Source organism: Schistocerca nitens, chromosome 1, assembly GCF_023898315.1.
Source record: "Schistocerca nitens isolate TAMUIC-IGC-003100 chromosome 1, iqSchNite1.1, whole genome shotgun sequence".
NCBI lineage: Eukaryota > Metazoa > Arthropoda > Insecta > Orthoptera > Acrididae > Schistocerca > Schistocerca nitens.
This window is the reverse complement of record NC_064614.1, coordinates 1,023,412,896-1,023,431,863: the sequence shown is the minus strand read 5'-3', so window position 1 is coordinate 1,023,431,863 and position 18,968 is coordinate 1,023,412,896. Positions and strand designations below refer to the sequence as shown.

Sequence of the window (18,968 nt, the reverse complement as noted above, 5' to 3'; positions counted from 1 at the left end):
AAACAGAATAACTGCCTTCCAGTTCATGTAAAAGCCTCGACAGTATTTAAACACACACACAATTTTTATAAAATCATTAAAACATTAAAAATACTAAAAAAAACTTACATGTTTACACTATAATTGGTTCATAAATACAGTTTTAACCATTACAACACCATTACTAGATAAAATCAGTAGGAGAGTAATCGCTACGTGGGATTGTCCACGACTGTGGTTTGCCAGTGATAACACACACCTGGCGCACAAGGACCCACAGTTGTAATTCTGGGATATAAACAGATAGAGCCAAAGTTACAGACAAGTAGGAACAAGTACATCAAACTGGTAATTTCAATATCAATATTAGATTTAGAATCAGTGTGTCACGGTTACATGCAGCGTGGTTGTAATTAAACTTTCGCTGCTTGAAAGGGATGCCCATGAAAAACGTGTGATCGCAGGACAAAGAAACTTTGTGCAAACATTTGTAAGGGCATGCGGAAGAGAAATAACGAATAAAGCGTTGAAATAAACATTCCACATGACAAGGTAAAATTTGTTAACTCCGTACCATGTTTACGTTCCAGGTTACAAATATTGCTTAGTGTGACGACCATCTGCATCCACGACAGCCCCGTAATCGCGCTAGATACCAGTTCACAATAATTGTTCGAAGCACTTTTGGAAGAGTGGACCATGGAATGTTCAGTTGTCGTGACACACCTCGTTCGCTTCTTGAAGCTTGGGCATTGCGTCCAGCATTCTCAATAATGGTAAAAGTAACTTCTTCAATAGTTTGTGACAAAACCGGCCACCGACCTCTTCCAGCAGCAATTCCCAAATCGCCAATTAATTCGAACTTCCGAGTCATGTTCTTCGAACTCTGTGCAGACACAGGCCCTTTCGTTATTCTTTTAATGCGTCGATACTCGCTAAGAGCAGTGGCATTATTGCTGTTATTTGGTTAAACCTTTCTCACCTAGTCCAGACACATGCCGATTGTCTGCAGCTGTAATGTTTAGGTTTCAATGCTGCGTCCCCGTCTCAGTACCGGCTCCCAACGGCAAGTCATTACACTTAACAGTACTAAAAATACAAATACTGCAGTGTACATTCTGAACATCATTACTATACAGTTAGGTAGCTATACGTTATATAGTTTTTCGCTTACACTGCCTCAAGTAGTGAGAATTTAATTATAACCACCCAGAGAAAATATAAAAATGCAGTAAATGAAGCAGGCAAAAAGGAATACAAACGTCTCAAAAATGAGATCGACAGGAAGTGCAAAATGGCTAAGCAGGGATGGCTAGAGGACAAATGTAAGGATGTAGAGGCTTATCTCACGAGCGGTAAGATAGATACTGCCTACAGGAAAATTAAAGAGACCTTTGGAGATAAGAGAACCACTTGTATGAATATCAAGAGCTCAGATGGAAACCCAGTTCTAAGCAAAGAAGGGAAAGCAGAAAGGTGGAAGGAGTATATAGAGGGTTTATACAAGGGCGATGTACTTGAGGACAGTATTATGGAAATGGAAGAGGATGTAGATGAAGATGAAATGGGAGATATGATACTGCGTGAAGAGTTTGACAGAGTACCGAAAGACCTAAGTCGAAACAAGGCCCCCGGAGTAGACAACATTCCATTGGAACTACTGACGGCCTTGGGACAGCCAGTTCGGACAAAACTCTACCGTCTGGTGAGCAAGACGTATGAAATAGGCGAAATACCCTCAGACTTCAAGAAGAATATAATAATTCCAATCCCAAAGAAAGCAGTTGTTGACATATGTGAAAATTACCGAACTATCAGTTTAATAAGCCACAGCTGCAAAATACTGACACAAATTCTCTACAGACGAATGGAAAAACTAGTAGAAGCCGACCTCGGGGAAGATCAGTTTGGATTCCGTAGAAATACTGGAACACGTGAGGCAATACTGACCTTACGACTTATCTTAGAAGAAAGATTAAGGAAAGGCAAACCTACGTTTCTAGCATTTGTAGACTTAGAGAAAGCTTTTGGCAATGTTGACTGGAATACTCTGTTTCAAATTCTAAAGGTGGCAGGGGTAAAATACAGAGAGCGAAAGGCTATTTACAATTTGTACAGAAACCAGGTGGCAGTTATAAGACTCAAGGGGCATGGAAGGGAAGCAGCGGTTGGGAAGGGAGTGAGACAGGGTTGTAGCCTGTCCCCGATGTTATTCAATCTGTATATTGATCTAGCAATAAAGGAAACAACAGAAAAATTCGGAGTAGGTATTAAAATCCATGGCGAAGAAATGAAAACTTTGAGGTTCGCCGATGGCATTGTAATTCTGTCAGAGACAGCAAAGGACTTGGAAGAGCAGGTCAATAGAATGGATAGCGTCCTGAAAGGAGGATATAAGATGAACATCAACAAAAGTAAAACGAGGATAATGGAATGTAGTCGAATTAAGTCGGGTGATGCTGAGTGAATTAGATTAGGAAATGAGACACTTAAAGTAGTAAAGGAGTTTTGCTATTTGGGGAGAAAAATAACTGATGATGGTCGAAGTAGAGAGGATATAAAATGTAGACTGGCAATGGCAAGGAAAGCGTTTCTGAAGAAGAGAAATTTGTTAACAACGAGTATAGATTTAAGTGTCAGGAAGTCATTTCTGAAAGTATTTGTATGGAGTGCAGCCATGTATGGAAGTGAAACATGGACGATAAATAGTTTGGACAAGAAGAGAATAGAAGCTTTCGAAATGTGGTGCTTCAGAAGAAAGCTGAAGATTAGATGGGTAGATCACATAACTAATGAGGAAGTATTGGATAGGATTTGGGAGAAGTTTGTGGCACAACTTGACCAGAAGAAGGGATCGGTTGGTAGGACATGTTCTGAGGCATCAAGGGATCACCAATTTAGTATTGGAGGGCATCGTGGAGGGAAAAAATCGTAGGGGGAGACCAAGAGATGAATACACTAAGCAGATTCAGAAGGATGTAGGTTGCAGTAGGTACTGGGAGATGAAGAAGCTTGCACAGGATAGAGTAGCATGGAGAGCTGCATCAAACCAGTCTCAGGACTGAAGAGCACAACAACAACAACAACAACAACAGTAGATGAATAGATCTAATTATGAGACTATTTAAAACAAAGGATACACCACAAATGCATCTGCTATATTTTGAATAAATGGAAGCTATTGAGAACCGAGCTTCAATTTAAAATTAAAATCATTGTTGATCGCCAAAGGTTTCCACTGCGGGATTACTGATTTGATGTACGGTTTTGTACTTTGTTCCACAAAAACCATAGTTCTTTACGTTTGTTCCTTACAAATTTAACTGTGTACCCTCGTGCGCCACTTCTTGTCGTAATATGCAAACCATGACCAGTCACACGCAGGAATTAGCCTCCTATTGCTTTTCTACATCAGTACTCATATTCTGACAAATCATCTTACATTGACAACTTACAAAACTTAACGTTGTATTTAGTTACAATTATAGCGTAAGAATGGAAAGATTTTTTATTCTTATTCCTTTAAAAAAGTGTGTGTTTAATAACTGTTAGGAGGTTTTTACTGAAAGGGAATTATTCTGTTTCCTGCGGTAGATCTGAAGATGCTTGCTAGTTAACGGAAACCAGTTGTCATCTAGTTTTTATTACAATATATTGCGATGGAGACGATTAAAATGTAAAATAAGAAATACAGATCCCTGTGCGCCCCCCCCCCCCCCCCCTCACCTGACAATACCACGTCTTAAATATTAGAATTATTCATTTAATACATCTCAGTGTTGCACAAATATCGCAATAATGCAATGAAACCCAAATCTTGCGGGTGTAAACACTTTCTTTTTTCGCTTCACTGCCTGCGACCTGTTAATACCTGCGCCTATAACCCTCCAAGGATTCAAATAATTCCTTAGTGTCTTTACATCATCTTGTTTGTCTTCACATCTGTACTCTGCAAACCACTGAAGCCGGCCGGGGTGGCCGAGCAGTTCTAGGCGCTACAGTCTGGAACCGCGCGACCGCTACGGTCGCAGGTTCGAATCCTGCCTCGGGCATGGATGTGTGTGATGTCCTTAGGTTAGTTAGGTTTAAATAATTCTAATCTCTAGGGGACTGATGACCTCAGAAGTTAAGTTCCAGAGTGCTCAGAGCCATTTGAACCAAACCAATGAAGTGCTTGAGCCCGAATCTCGTGGTCGTGCGGTAGCGTTCTCGCTTCCCACGCCCGGGTTCCCGGGTTCGATTCCCGGCGGGGTCAGGGATTTTCTCTGCCTCGTGATGGCTGGGTGTTGTGTGCTGTCCTTAGGTTAGTTAGGTTTAAGTAGTTCTAAGTTCTAGGGGACTTATGACCACAGCAGTTGAGTCCCATAGTGCTCAGAGCCATTTGAATGAAGTGCTTGACACATGGTACTTACCACTGTAACACATATTAAGGTTCCTTCCCATTCCATTCGCCTACGGGGCGCTACAAGAATTGTTCCTTCAATGCCTCTACGCATGCTGTAATTTGTCTAATCTTCCGTTCGATGTTGTAGGAGATATGTAAGGGGTTGTAGTATATTCCTTGGTTGCCCACTTAATACTTGAAACTTTGGAAGTAGGTTTTCGAGAGAGTTGGCGTCTGTCTTTAGAGGTGTACCAATTCAAATTTTTCAGCACCTCCGTGCTGCTCTGCCTTGGACCAAAACAAATTTTGACCATTCGCGATGTTCTCCCTTGTATACGTTCAGTATCCCCTACATGGCATGGGTCCCACGCACTTGAAAAATATTCTAGGATGGGTTGCACGTATGTTGTGTCAACAATATCCTTTGTACACTGATTTCGTTTCCACAGTATCACGCCGATGAACCGAACTCTAGAACTTGCTTTACCTACAAACTGAGCCTAGGCAATCATTGTACGTATGTCCCCTAAAATTGTTATACACAGATATTTGTACGAGTTCACTGATATAGTATTTTTTATGTTGTGAAGAGCGCAATCTCACATTTCTTGCCGTGTAAAGGAAGTTCTTCGCATCATACTGATATTTTATCGAGGTCTAACTCAACAGTCGTGCAGCTTTTTTTACAGACACTATTTCATTAGACCAAACAATGTCATTTACAAAAGTCTGAGGTTACTCAACATTTTGCATGAACTATTTCTTTGACAGCAGTGTGGCTGAGAATGTGATCCCTCATTTTTATGTTAGGTACTTTTATCTGTCTGAAGTTCTGACTTAATACACGTCTTCAATAATATTTTGACTGGAATCACACTAGCTCTTTTCATTTACCCTCCGTTGCATCTGTATTTCCGCTACCTACATCTGTGCGCCCCCGCCCCCCCCCCCCTCACTTACCTCCCTGCCAACTGCGTCGAACTTTCTAAGCACTTATACTAGCAGAGGTCTTCCTTGACTCAGGTCCTGCAAGATATGCTGCAGTTTTCAATGTGTAGTCTTGCATTCAGAAAAAAAGTCATTTCGAAATAGCAAATAATATCGTTTCAATATTGAAACTTTTCCTTCGATATTTGCTAGAGATTTCCGATCACTGTTGCCCACTACTACTAGACACGAGATAGTATCTTCTTTGAAAGATAGCTACGAGTATGAAAGCTGTTTTCAGAAGTGTAGCTCTTAGTTGTATATACGAAACGTATACTATCTGACTTGGAGCACTTCTTAGGAACCTCGTTAGAAACTATTTTCCACAGACAGTACTCAAATGGGGATGGGTCCCAATAAATCCATCCTAATCTGTTGCATATCGGGAATACGTTTTTTCCATTCTCCTCTTTTATAGTGAAAGAAAAGCGGAGTTTTGAGATCACAAAACGATTATACGTTGACTGAACTAACCCGAAAGGAGGTTTTTCCCTGTGATAAAGTTCAATGTTATTGCGCTTAATAAACTAACTCGTTACGGAAGTTGACGCATATCTTCTTCAACTCTTCTAATTAATCCATCTTTGTGAAGAGTGTCACACTGACGAGCAATAATCAGAGATCGATCGCTCGTTTGTTTCGTAAGGTATATTTTTCGTGGACGACTTCTATGTCATTACTTATCTGTCAGTGAATCTGAACCTGTCATCTGTTTTTCGTACATCAAGTACCATTTCAGTATGCTCTCAAAGGTTACGTCAAGAAATGTTACGGTTTTTCTATCTCCAGTAGAGAAACCTAACATTAATGGATTTTTGCGCCTTTTTATGTGCAATGCAAAACTTGTTGAATGGAATGAATAGTCTGCTGAGTCCATAATATGGAGTAAGAGTGATCCAAAGGAAGACATAAGTATTCAACACTAGTAGAAATAATATTAGGTACAAACGTATCAAAATGGGGGTCTCACAGCGGACCAAGTTCAGAAATTCTGGTAATATGGAAGCAAAATAACCCGTGACGAAGGAAGCTAGCACAAGCAATGATAGAATTCATAGCTACACGGAGTCAACTACGAGGCATGTAAAGAAAATAGAGTACTGAGCTTCTGATGCTCAAAGGGACTTTTTCCGACAAAGTTGGTAGCATTGTTTCCAAGGACACGGTATTGGCAATAGAACGCACGGTCTTTTGTCTCAGGCGGCTGACACTCTTGTTTGAGTGCTATGCTGAAACGAGTGTCTTTCTGAAACCCGCCAGTTGCGAAGTTAGAACCGTTATATTATTTCTTCTTCCAAAGGGAAACGCACCGTTCCAGATTTGTAACGAAATCAAAACCATTCATGAGAATGGTGTGACGAATCATACTAATGTCTACAAGTGGTATCGCTAGCTTAAAGCTGGCGGAACTACGATGAAGAAAGGAGTTGGTTCAAATGGTTCAAATGGCTCTGAGCACTATGGGACTTAACAGCTATGGTCATCAGTCCCCTAGAACTTAGAACTACTTAAACCTAACTAACCTAAGGACATCACACAACACCCAGCCATCACGAGGCAGAGAAAATCCCTGACCCCGCCGGGAATCGAACCCGGGAACCCGGGCGTGGGAAGCGAGAACGCTACCGCACGACCACGAGATGCGGGCAAGAAAGGAGTTGGCGTCCCTCAATCGTGACTGATGAGATGCTGACGAAGATCAAAAAATTATTCGTGACTGCTGTCGATTGACTTTGGACGAGATGAACGCACTGATTCTAGAAATCTCCAAATCTCTTCTGCATGAAATCGTTACTGAGACAATTTTTGATAACTATGTGCGAAGTAGGTACCAAAACCAGCTCACAGATCAACACAAAGTCAGCAGAATCGCAACATCACGGGAATGTCCCTAGCGTTTCGAACTGGAAGGTGAAGAATTCCTTGACACTGATCTGACAAGTGGTGAGACGTGGGTGACCCACGACACACGTGAAATATTCAGTGCGAGGGCGACATCGCTTCTCATCGTCAAATAAATTCAAAACAGGGCAAAGAAGGGGCGGTTGACAATTTTTGACGATAAAAACAGCCTCCGTCTTTTGCGGCAGTAGATCCCTTGGGGGGATAACAGTTAACCCTGCGCGGTACTGTGAAACCCTACAAAACTGCGGAGACCCTTACAGAACAACAGAAAGGGTGTTTTCGCCTTATCCATAATGGATAAAATATTTGGCACTCTCTTTCCCTCAGTTGAGACTAGCCGACCACTACAATCTTGAGCCTTGGTCTGGCACCTTCAGGTTTTCATCTTTACACCTCTCTGAATGTGTTTATGGGTGGAAAAAGGTTTTGTACCGACGGTGAGGTAGAGATTGCCATCGAACAACAGGGCAAAGAAGGGGCGGTTGACAATTTTTGACGAAGGTACCGGAAAGCTTATCCCTCAGCAGATAAAGTACATCGAGAACGAAGGCGATTACGTCGATAATAGGCTAGATATACAACTGTAAATTTGTGAATTCTTTCATAAATGTATAGCGTTTTCGATTTTTAACGTAGTGGTATCCTTAACTTCCATAAAATATCTGGGAGTAGGCATTAGGAGTGATTTAAAATGGAATTATCATATAAAGTTGATCGTCAGTCAAGCAGATGCCAGACTGAGATTCATTGGAAGATTCCTAAGGAAATGCAATCCGAAAACAAAGGAAGTAGGTTACGGTACACTTGTTCGCCCACTGCTTGAATATTGCTCACCAGTGTGGGATCCGTGCCAGACAGGGTTGATATAAGAGATAGAGAAGATCCAACGGAGAGCAGCGCGCTTTCTTACAGGATAATTTAGTAATCGCGAAAGCGTTACGAAGATGATAGATAAACTCCAGTGGAACAGTTGAAGATTCTGCTGGAGAGACGCTCAGTAGCTCGGTACGGGCTTTTGTTGAAGTTTCGAGAACATACCTTCACCGAGGAGTCGAGCAGTATATTGCTCCCTCCTACGTATATCTCGCGAAGAGACCATGAGGATAAAATCAGAGAGATTAGAGCCCACACAGAGGCATACCGACAATCTTTCTTTCCACGAACAATACGAGACTGGAATAGAAGGGAGAACCGATAGAGGTACTCAAGGTACCCTCCGCCACACACCGTCAGGTGGCTTGCGGAGTATCAAACGGAATTACGGCTTTTGAGGAAACCGTACAGACAAACAGACGAACAGACATGGGGGGGGGGGGAGAGGAGGGAGGGATGGAGGGAGGGAGGGAGGGGAGTGGGAGAGGGAATCTAAGCTGAAAATCAAGAGGACTAACGGGATAAGAAACGGAATTTCTCGAATCTCTGCAGAATCGACGCGGGAATGAATATATTAAGAATATTAACTAGAATGTAGGGTAGTAAGGTGTATGTGTTATGGATTAAATTCCATGGATACCCATACAGGAAGAAAAAAGTGAGTCAGCGATTGTGATATAGACAAATAATTGAGTAGACTGAGGCAAGTGCCACTCTCAGGCAGATGAAGAGACAGATACGGATGAGATAATCGTGGTGAGCCGCATCCAACTAAAAGAATACTTTCACAAAAAAGACCAATACGTCACCTGTACTTAGTTAAGGACCAAATGAGTGTCCCTACACCAAGAACCGGTCCTCTGCAGGCCTTCGCCATTTTACTACAGTTTCTGGTGTGACAAGTTCCGAATGTGGATCATTATCAACTGCGTACAGCGTCACGGAACGCCCGTGAACAATAACGGTTTTCTAACACTCCTTTGGAGTACTTCCGAAGTTACTTTTACATCTGACGAGTTCACCCACAACAGAACTCCGCGATGAGTTCTGTCTGCTAGAAAGTCCGATTCGTGTCACAGAACTGGTCCTACAATCGGTGAGCTTGCATTTGTTCACTAAACGACTGTTGGAAATGTTTTAGAATGCCTTCAGAGAGGCATTGCTATCTAAGCCCCTTTGGAAGTGACAGACCAACAGAGCGAACTAATTTACACACGATCTCTGTTTGCGCAATCCACTTTTATTCCTATAAAGGAGACTTTATTTCAAGAAAGGTCATAATATACTAACATACCCCTGTTTCAGAATTGATGTAATTGATATAGGTCTTTAATTGTGAGTACATGCATCTCTCCAACCATCCGTGAATACTAAGTCTATAATTTAAGCGAAGTAGTGTTACCAAATAAGTTAGCAGATAACCGATCCCATAATTGCTCTTCCACCCAGTCACATAAACGGCGCAGAATGTCGAGAAAAGTGCTTTAAAGCCCTATCGCAGCTTCAAGGAAATGGTTTGTCTCTGGATATGGTTTTCAATCAATATCTATCCGGTACTGGCTACATATCCTTAAAGTTTGTTACGAATATGTAGAAGCTTATGTTACAGCAGGAGTGATGACATACTCACAGATTTTTTGGTCTGTTCTGTGCGCTGATAATATGGGAATTTACTAACTTATGCGACTTTAGCCAAGAGCACATTGTTTTGGATTGGCAGAAACTGGGATCCAGTCACCATTAATATGTAAGTACGTAGACCTCTATAGAGTCAGGCGACAAAGACTTTGCTGGGTACCGTAACGCGTCACATTGTAAAATGAGTGTCTCGTCCAATGACAGTTATTTTACAGTGGTCTGACGTGATACTATACCGAGGAGACACTTATGTTGACAGCTATCGGTATGTTCCGAAAGTGAAAAAAGGACCGCCTCGGTGTAGTGGCCACTATGTAAATCAAAAAAGGGGACAATGCGTGGTGCAACCGAAGTCAAAGCTTTAAGTGGAAAAATATTCTTGAGTTTAAGATTCCTTAGACGTCGTTTCAGACATGGCGCGTTTGCAGACCGTCCATTCTTTGACATTATTGACGGCACGAAATTGTCAGTAGCGACTGCTGTGGGGACGAAATGCCTGTCTCCATGAATGTGTCATACAGCAATAGTTTTGTCAACTGAGAATCTCCTCTAACTCGTTCTGAGAACGATCATATGTAAGCGAGCTGTGTCATTTCCATGAATTATGTGAAAGAATACACCAAAAAGCAATAGTGTTACTAAATGATGTTTCACAAAGACCGGCCGGTGTGGCCGAGCAGTTCTAGGCGCTAGAGTCTGGAACCGCGCGACCGCTACGGTTGCAGGTTCGAATCCTGCCTCGGGCATGGGTGTGTGTGATGTCTTAGGTTAGTTAGGTTTAAGCAGTTCTAAGTTATAGGGGACTGATGACCTCAGAAGTTAAGTCCCATAGTGCTCAGAGCCATTTGAACCATATTTTGTTTCACAAAGGAAAATCGAGAAGTCGTACTGCCAAACCACTCCTGTACCAGTGCCTGATAAGGCACATAAATCAGTGCGAGTGAATCGCTAAAACCCTAAAGGTGCCACATACAGATATACTCGTATTATCAGGTAGTGAAAGGAACTAACTGCATAGTTCACCTCTTAACCCTAAGAGTACCGCAAGTCTCTTAATCATATAATTTAGCCTTGTAATTGAAATGCTATGCCGATAATGCGCATCTACGAGGAGATAATCAGAACTGATCTAGAGAACTACCTCCATTTATCACTGCTGAAATATGCTTTGAGCTTCAAGATAAGTCTACCTCCAGCAAAAATGACCTCGAATATTACTTGCTAGGATTTTTAAAACATCAATCAAGCGAAATTCACTCCGCAGTTTTACATGCGATGTTCTAATACGTCATTAAGACAATGGGATGGATTAGACCCCTATTACAGAAGCCACTGTCGTACAGAAAATCTCGCCAAATGCAGGACTGAATTGACTATTTGTTGACAGACAAAACCAATTGTATTAAAGTCGACACCTCTCTGAGAATATGGTATGGCGATGAAGGGAAAATGGAAATAAGAGGAGAGATACTGAAGTCTGCAGAAAATGCTTAGCAGGAGAAGGAACTAGTTCGAGGGAAACGTGCTAAGGGCGTCCAGATATAGTTTTCGTGACACTGGAGCGAACACTAGGGAGGTAATATTGTATTGACAGATTAGTTTAGGCTATGAGAAATAAATCATGTAGGGTGTTGGCTATATCATGTTGAGAAACATGAAGACATCAGCAAAAGACAAGGAAAAAAACAGAAAAAGGAAAAACGGGGACCTTATGAAGTCAGTTGTCAGACTGAAGCATCTTTAGCTTGGTGGTATGGATGATGACCAAAAAGAAATTAGAATGTAGCACGGTGTAACATTGTTTATGAATATGAAATATAACCATTACATTGCTGAAATGGTTGAAAATAAAGAAAGTTACATTCCTCGGAACACATCTTATTTCGTGAAATGCTCACAATATCGGAACACGGATTTCGGCCAATGGCAGTAACGGAGGACCTAGTTTTGTTGTATGCTTAATGCTCTTGCATCAACCAAGATACATAAGCAAGTATGATCTTTTAAATGGAATGGTTCGGTTTTTCTAAAAGCTTTGAAAAGCTGTTAGCACAGCGGTATAATGCTTGTTAATGTTGGTGCTGAAAATCTTCGCAGACGTATCGGAGGGTTGTAAAATTAAAAGGCAATGCACCGGGAATCGGTTGTTGCTCTTTAAACACTGCCTTGTGCGGCTTTCGTATTTAGCTTCGTCGTTTTACCAAGCATTTCGACTGTTTTTGTTTCCGCAAATATTGTTGACTTAAACGTGAGTACGTACATACATTTGACACAGTTTTCTCGATCACCTTCTGATACGCTTACAAAAACCCCAGCCAAACTGTATCTAGGGGTAAAAAGTTCTGTTAATTTGCCGCTTCAAATTTTCATAAAGTCCAGAGCTTTCAGTGACTGTCTCCACCATCGTCATCAGGGGCTGAGGCTGGCTATCGTGAACCTGCGAGGTCCCCACTTTTATGACAGATGACGGCCCCTAGTGGCTAGATTACGTCATAAGAATATCAGGGAAATGGTTCGTGCTGAGATGGTGCCCTCTGCGTCCATAGATTACGTCGGGATTTTTTCCGAATTTCACTCAGCATGTGAATCGAGAATTTTCCGTCCATAAACTCCATCTCGAAAGGTTTCGTATCTACGTCGTATAAACTAGGCCACCCCTCCCATCTGAGTACTATCATTTGCCGTAGAATTCTTTTCGGTGGAACGACAATGAATATCAACCACGTGCAAAGAAGCAAGAATGGAAAATTAAATTTAGAGAGAGAGAGAGAGAGAGAGAGAGAGAGAGAGAGAGAGAGAGAGAAAGAGAGAAAGAGAACTTAACATTACAGGCTATAACGATAGTCGGCAACTATCTTGAAGGAACCGATCGGGCAGCTCATAATGTTTTAAACCAAAAAGAAACGTAAAGCAGTCACGGTGAGAAACCTGTATGGAAGAACTAAATGACTGCTAGAATGCTCAACTGCTGCGTGGGGGCCGTGGGTGTCATTTCCAACTGATGCAAATTTTTAAACGAAAATGCATGTAGTACGAGCATTTCCATGAAGAGCAAAAGACATAAACGTCAAAAAACTACACCTATCACTTGATGGCACATAGGAGGAGAAACAATGGACGTAGTCTTTATGTTCAGTTATCTCGAACCCAGACTTCTGCTGCCGGTGACTGCAGCCAAGAAATCAAGAGACGCTTTTTACTTGGTAGAAAGACAGCGTCAAATGTTGACAATGTTTTGAGGAGTCAAGACATAACATCAGCAACAAAGATCCGTACAATAAGGGCTATGGTATATCAAGTTGTGACGTACGTATGTGAGATCGGCACAGAACAGACTCCTTTTATCGGTGGTACTGGGGGAAACTCCTTAGAGTCACAGGAATCTCAATGAGAACGAATAGGACAGTATTGTAGCATATTAAACCAGATGGCTCCTTGCAAGATCTGATACTGACTAGAAGATTGAACGTGAAGTTCAGAACACAAAAGTAAGTCTCCCAAAGCAATTCGATACAACTCTCGAAATTCTCGAGAAAATCGACTTTGCGGTTTTCCGAACGTTTTTAATTCACCAAAGGTAGAACAGTTTTCCTGTGGGCATTGTGGATCTGTGCTAGAATGCTCGATTGCTGCGTGGGGGCCGTGGGTGCCATTTCCAACTGATGCAAATTTTTAAACGAAAATGCATGTAGTACGAGCATTTACATGAAGAGCAGAAGACATAAACGTTAAAAAAACGGTAATCGCAGGTTCGAGTCTCATTTCGGCTATTGCTTTTTTCGTTTATCTTTCTCGCTCAGATTATCTATGTCATTTAAATTTCAAGTTCATCAAATATATTCTGATTAGCGTATATATATAATTTTTTATAACTCATCAACTAACAGTAAAGTGCTTACTGTACAGTTTGTAAACACACGTAGAAGACAAATACTGTTAACTACCTCCGCAGAGACGGGCTCTGGTATCGAGGTTTCCCCTCAGCTAACATGCAATTATCATAAAAATTATAATGATATGTGCTAATTAGCATATATTTGGTGAATTTTACATTTAAATGACGAGGACATTCTAATGAACGAAAAAAGTAATGACCCAAATGAGACTGGAACCAGCGATGCAGCGTTTACCAGTCTTGAGCGCAGCCGATATTTTCATCTCTCTCTTCACGACAAGGGCACATAACATGCGATTTTGTTTAAAAATTTGCATCGGCGGGGAATAGAAGCCGAATCCCCCCACTTGGCAGTCAAACAATCTACCACACAACGCCCATCAGAAAACTGCTCTAGGTTTAGTGAATTAAAGAAGATTGGAAATTTTAAAAATTATTTTTCTCCACTATTCCTTAGAGTTGCAACGGACAATATTTGGTATTTGATATTTGAGTGCTGAACTTCACGTACTATGAATATAAAAAAAGTTACGAAACTCCACTTGTCACATGGTGTACTTTGTGGAACAAAAACTGACCTATTTGGAGCACGTCATAAGAAGCTGTGATTCGTTGGAAAAGACGTTAATGCTGGGTAAGATCGAAGAGACAAGAAGAAGAAGGCGGCGAGGCTGAAATGGATCGAAGGCATCGCGGAAGTAATGGATTCCAACATGGTAATCTATGGAGAAAGTGCAGAGGGAGAGAGGGGAAGGAGAGAGAAGGGGAGAGAGGGGGAGACGGGGGGGAGAGGGGGGGAGGGGGAGAGAGAGAGAGAGAGAGAGAGAGAGAGAGAGAGAGAGAGATTGGGGAGGGGACAGTGGGAGACTACTTGATCTCATCCCCTCCTATTACGAGTCTAGAGGCTTAACAGCTACGGAACTTCGCTCTTACAGTACGAGGGCGGGCAGCGAAGCCTGACAGCCATTTACGAGATCGTGAGAGAAAGTTGCAGAAATCTCAGAATAGCTATCTGAAAACAGACGCGAATTATCTCGGACCGAAGAGGAAGGGTAGCCCCCGCGCCCCTCCAAGCAAACCCGCCCGAGACCGGAGGCGGTATCTCGCCGCTACCGGCCACGCAGCCACTCACTCCCGTACGCACCTACCTGCTTCGGAGCGCGCCCGCCAAAGACAGACGTGGCGAGGAAGCAGGCCGCCTCAACGTGGCAGTGGCTAGGTGCGCCTAGCAATATAGGCCGCCCCCACGCCGCGTGGTGGGGCAGGGCGCGGCCGACACCGGCAGGCATACAAAGAGGCGAAGCAAGGCGAGCGGCGCGGCGGCCAGAACCAGTTCCGTGCCGCTCTGCCAGGGGGGATGCATTCACGCCGTGAGCTCCCCACAAGCCCGAGACTACTGCATACAGTGGCTGGACCAGTGCGTTCGGCAGCGATCAGCCGTTTCCTTGCAGTGGGCATAAACCAGAGCTCACGATACCATATGTCAGCTTTGGCCACTGACATCATAATCTCCGAAACGCAACACGAATCCAAATTGGTATTTTGTCGAAAACTGACATTCTGCCACAGTGTGTGCGCAGGTTGAAGATCGACTCCTTCAATGAAGAAGACAGCAACCAGCTACTATCGACAATATTCTTATTCACATAAATAATGCAACTGGTTTATCTTCAGATGGATGTTCACTTAAAGATGCACATTTTTTAAAGTTTACACAAGTTCTTGGCTCTTTATTGAAGCCTAGTGGTGAAAGATTCATGGGATGGTGATACCCTACAGTATTAAATGTTATATGAAAAGACGATTGAACACAATGTAAACAATTATTTAAGGATGAGAAGCTGTAGTCGGCTGAAAAAAAAAATGTGGAATTCGTTGTGTGACATTAAGGAATATTCTCGCTTCAGACCCTACAGGTTCATGAAATTCCGATAATCCGATAGATTGGGGCACTGTACGCAGTCTTCATAATAGCATGTGTAACGGAGGTGCGTTCCTAGAGCTGTCATTGAGTCTCGTCTGGCGGAAAACCAGAACATCGCAGATATACACAGGCGCTTGGAGAATGTCTGCGAAGACCTAGCAGTGAACAAAAGCACGGCGAGTCGTTGGGTTATCCACAATTTGTACAGAAAGCAGACTGCAGTTACAAGAGTCAAGGTACGCGAAAGAGAGGGCACGGAAAGTGAAGCTTGCAGTTTAAATACGATTCAGTAAAACAGCGTGTGGATACTGAGAATTTAATTGTTACAGGATAGCCAAATAATTGTATGTGCAAGCCATCTACGTTGCGAAAGAAAACATTGTCCATTATTGGCTGCACAAACTTTCAGTTTATTTGCTGTTAGTCAGTATTGCCTTTCAAGTTATTATCAAGCAACATTCAGATAATCTCTATAGAACACGTAACAGATGTAACATCCACTAGTCTACACGTGAAACCACTTATAAACACTAACTTGATCCGTGTCCAATAGGAACAGATTGTTTATAATACAGATTGTTTATAATACATGTGAGAGAGCCACGTACAATAACTTATTTCATACCAAAAGGCCAACATCTTTAAGACGTAAGGCATGAAAGTAAGTTTCTGCGCTAACAGTAAAATACAAAACAAAATCATTCACAGTACCAAAACCACTACGGAACGATGTTGAACGTCAGGTGTGTACAAACTCATTTGCATCTCGTGTCCAAGCATCTAAATCTGACAAACTGGTAGAAGCTTCACAGCAAGATTCAAAGAGCACATGGGTGTACTCCGTGTTAACAACCTGAACAAATCCAGCTTTGCCACACGTCTTGCCCAACAATATCATTCTGCAAACAGCACAGAACAGGGAAGCTCCAGATACCTCATCTTGCTACCGAAGGCGTGGACCTTAGCTTTCTTGGAGAAATTCGAACATTTACCAACATAAATACAGCATTGAACCCTCTATTCAACGACCAGATTTAATTGAGAAACAAATTTTTCCTTCACGATTTCGAAGAATTATTACCTCGAAACAGCTGTTGGATTCCCAGTAGTGGTGCAGGGTGCACACAGCCTCGCGAGACCACATCACGAGCCTCTCGACCGATTAGTCAAGAAACCCGGTAACAACTGGCAGCGTTGTGCTGATCACAGGCCCCTCCAGCCGCAATGCATGACGCCATCGCAGAGGCTGACACGGCGGCCGGTCAGGCCCCATTGGCACTTCTAGTGCCAGAGTGCGGAACTTTACGTAATTTTATACTTAATATGTGTGTTTAGTAAGACACCTGGTTTGTAAATTAATTGTTTAACTAAAACAATTTTTCATGCAAGGCTACATTTTACTGAATAGAGACATTTCAGACGTTTAGACATCTTTGTCATTTTTCAAGAACAGCATCATTGACACGAATGTACAATCTAGTATGGTTTCAGCATGCTGTAGACAGTATTCCTGAAACATTCGAAACATATGGAATGCTCCACATATACCCTAGCCCCAGAAGGCCACCAGGTAATAGGAGTAACGTAATATAAAATACAGTACATTCAGGTCTTCCGATGTCGGAATGCCTAAGTCTCCGCAGAGGCCACTTCCGTCGCACCTGAAGGTGACAAGTACCTGCTTCGTTAACATTTCGCACCATAGCATCCGATGCCACATCAGTTAACTTTAAAATCACTTCTCAGATTAGCCACTGCGTTCTCCAAAATGTTTAGTAAATCCTCTTGGCCAGCCCGATCACCAGACGTAAACCCACTGAAGCACGTGTTGAATGTTGTCTGACTTGAACTGATCTACAGGTCTCTCCGGGTCTCCGTCATACCTGGCGTCAGGGAGCCTCCGGGGTAGTGCAGAACGGCGATTCATAGCTGAACACAATGCGAGGACATTCGTCAGCAGGCCATGCATCCCACTCGCGGCTGCACCACTCGAAACGCAGCTGTTTGTGTTGTGTCAATAGCACGGGCGGCAGTTCATTAGTCTAGCTGCTGCTAGTCTTTGACCAATGGCGCCAGATGACACAAAATGTTTCACGGAGACCATTACTTGTTCTCGGATCGCACACGTAGATGCGAAGGTCTTACGATGTGCTTGGTGCACAAAACGGTGATGCTCCCTTGTAGATGTCAGACGTGATCCGCCACAACTTTGACGATGAGAATGCCTGCCCTTACATTCCCATGCAGTGTAGTGGTTCAAATGGCTCTGAGCACTATACGACTTAACTTCTGAGGTCATCAGTCGCCTAGAACTTAGAACTAATTAAACCTAACTAGCGGTCGCTCGGTTCCAGACTGTAGCGCCTAGAACCGTACGGCCACTCCGGCCGGCTGCAGTATAGTATCAGGTCACTGTCGGATCCCAATGCCCCACAGATCTGGATGTTTCACAATTCGACCATTTAACCAAATGGGGATCCACAATGAGATCTCTTCCAAACACTTTCAGTTACTGATAACGTTATCTCACATCTCCGTATCCTTCACAGTGGTTACTCAACACCTCGCACTGTTCGTCCTCATATGCCCTACCGGGCACGGTAACAACACTGAACAACACTAATGCACTTTCGCAGAGATTTGCAGCTCTAATCGTTTACAAATTTCCCTATGGTGCGTACGTGTACGAAGTTACACTAACCATATCTTCCGAGTGCTGCATTTCTTTTTGTAAGGTAGTGCATTTTACAGGTACAAGGGGGAAAAAAAGTATTGCGTATGATTCGTCACAGTCTGCAAAATCAATGAGGGCTGTTTTGGAGTTGTTATTTCCTGGTAGACAATCTAGGTTTATTTTGAGTTATGAAGGTGTGTAATACAGATGTGGTGTGCAAAAACGGCCTGTGACCACTAAAACGTATTTATGTTGTCGCTTACCTACGCAGTACAAGCACCCACAGAACTGTCGTCTGTTTCCACCCAGTGACACAGGTAGCCCAGAATAAAACACAGCCGGCCGGAGTGGCCGTGTGGTTCTAAGCGCTACAGTCTGGAACCGAGCGACCGCTACGGTCGCAGGTTCGAATCCTGCCTCGGGCATGGATGTGTGTGATGTCCTTAGGTTAGTTAGGTTTAATTAGTTCTAAGTTTTAGGCGACTGATGACCTCAGAAGTTAAGTCGCATAGTGCTCAGAGCCATTTGAATAAAATACAGCGGTACTCATAAATCGCCTACGTCGTCCTGATTTAAATAAATCTATCTAATGATGGGCAAACAGTACTTCGAAACAGGTGGTGGGAAGGCCAGTGAAAGTGACTGCCTGTAGTTTTCTATTTCAAGTGTTTTTCATTTATTATTTTGTGCTAACCTAATTTTTGTTGCT

General features: G+C 42.7%; 1 protein-coding gene across 3 annotated transcripts in view; it reads right to left on the bottom strand.

Moving 5' to 3' along the window:
- Positions 1 to 18,968, bottom strand: part of LOC126237960 (organic cation transporter protein-like) — a 171,720-nt gene that overhangs the window by 128,000 nt on the left and 24,752 nt on the right. Inside the window, exon 1 of one of the 3 annotated variants that reach the window (XM_049947757.1) lies at positions 14,810 to 14,932. The exons of 1 other annotated variant lie outside the window; for it this stretch is intronic. The gene's annotated coding sequence lies outside the window, so the exon portion shown is untranslated. Of the gene's footprint in view, positions 1 to 14,805; positions 14,933 to 18,968 lie in introns of those variants that run through there. One more of the 3 variants, XM_049947762.1, reaches the window with a different exon arrangement.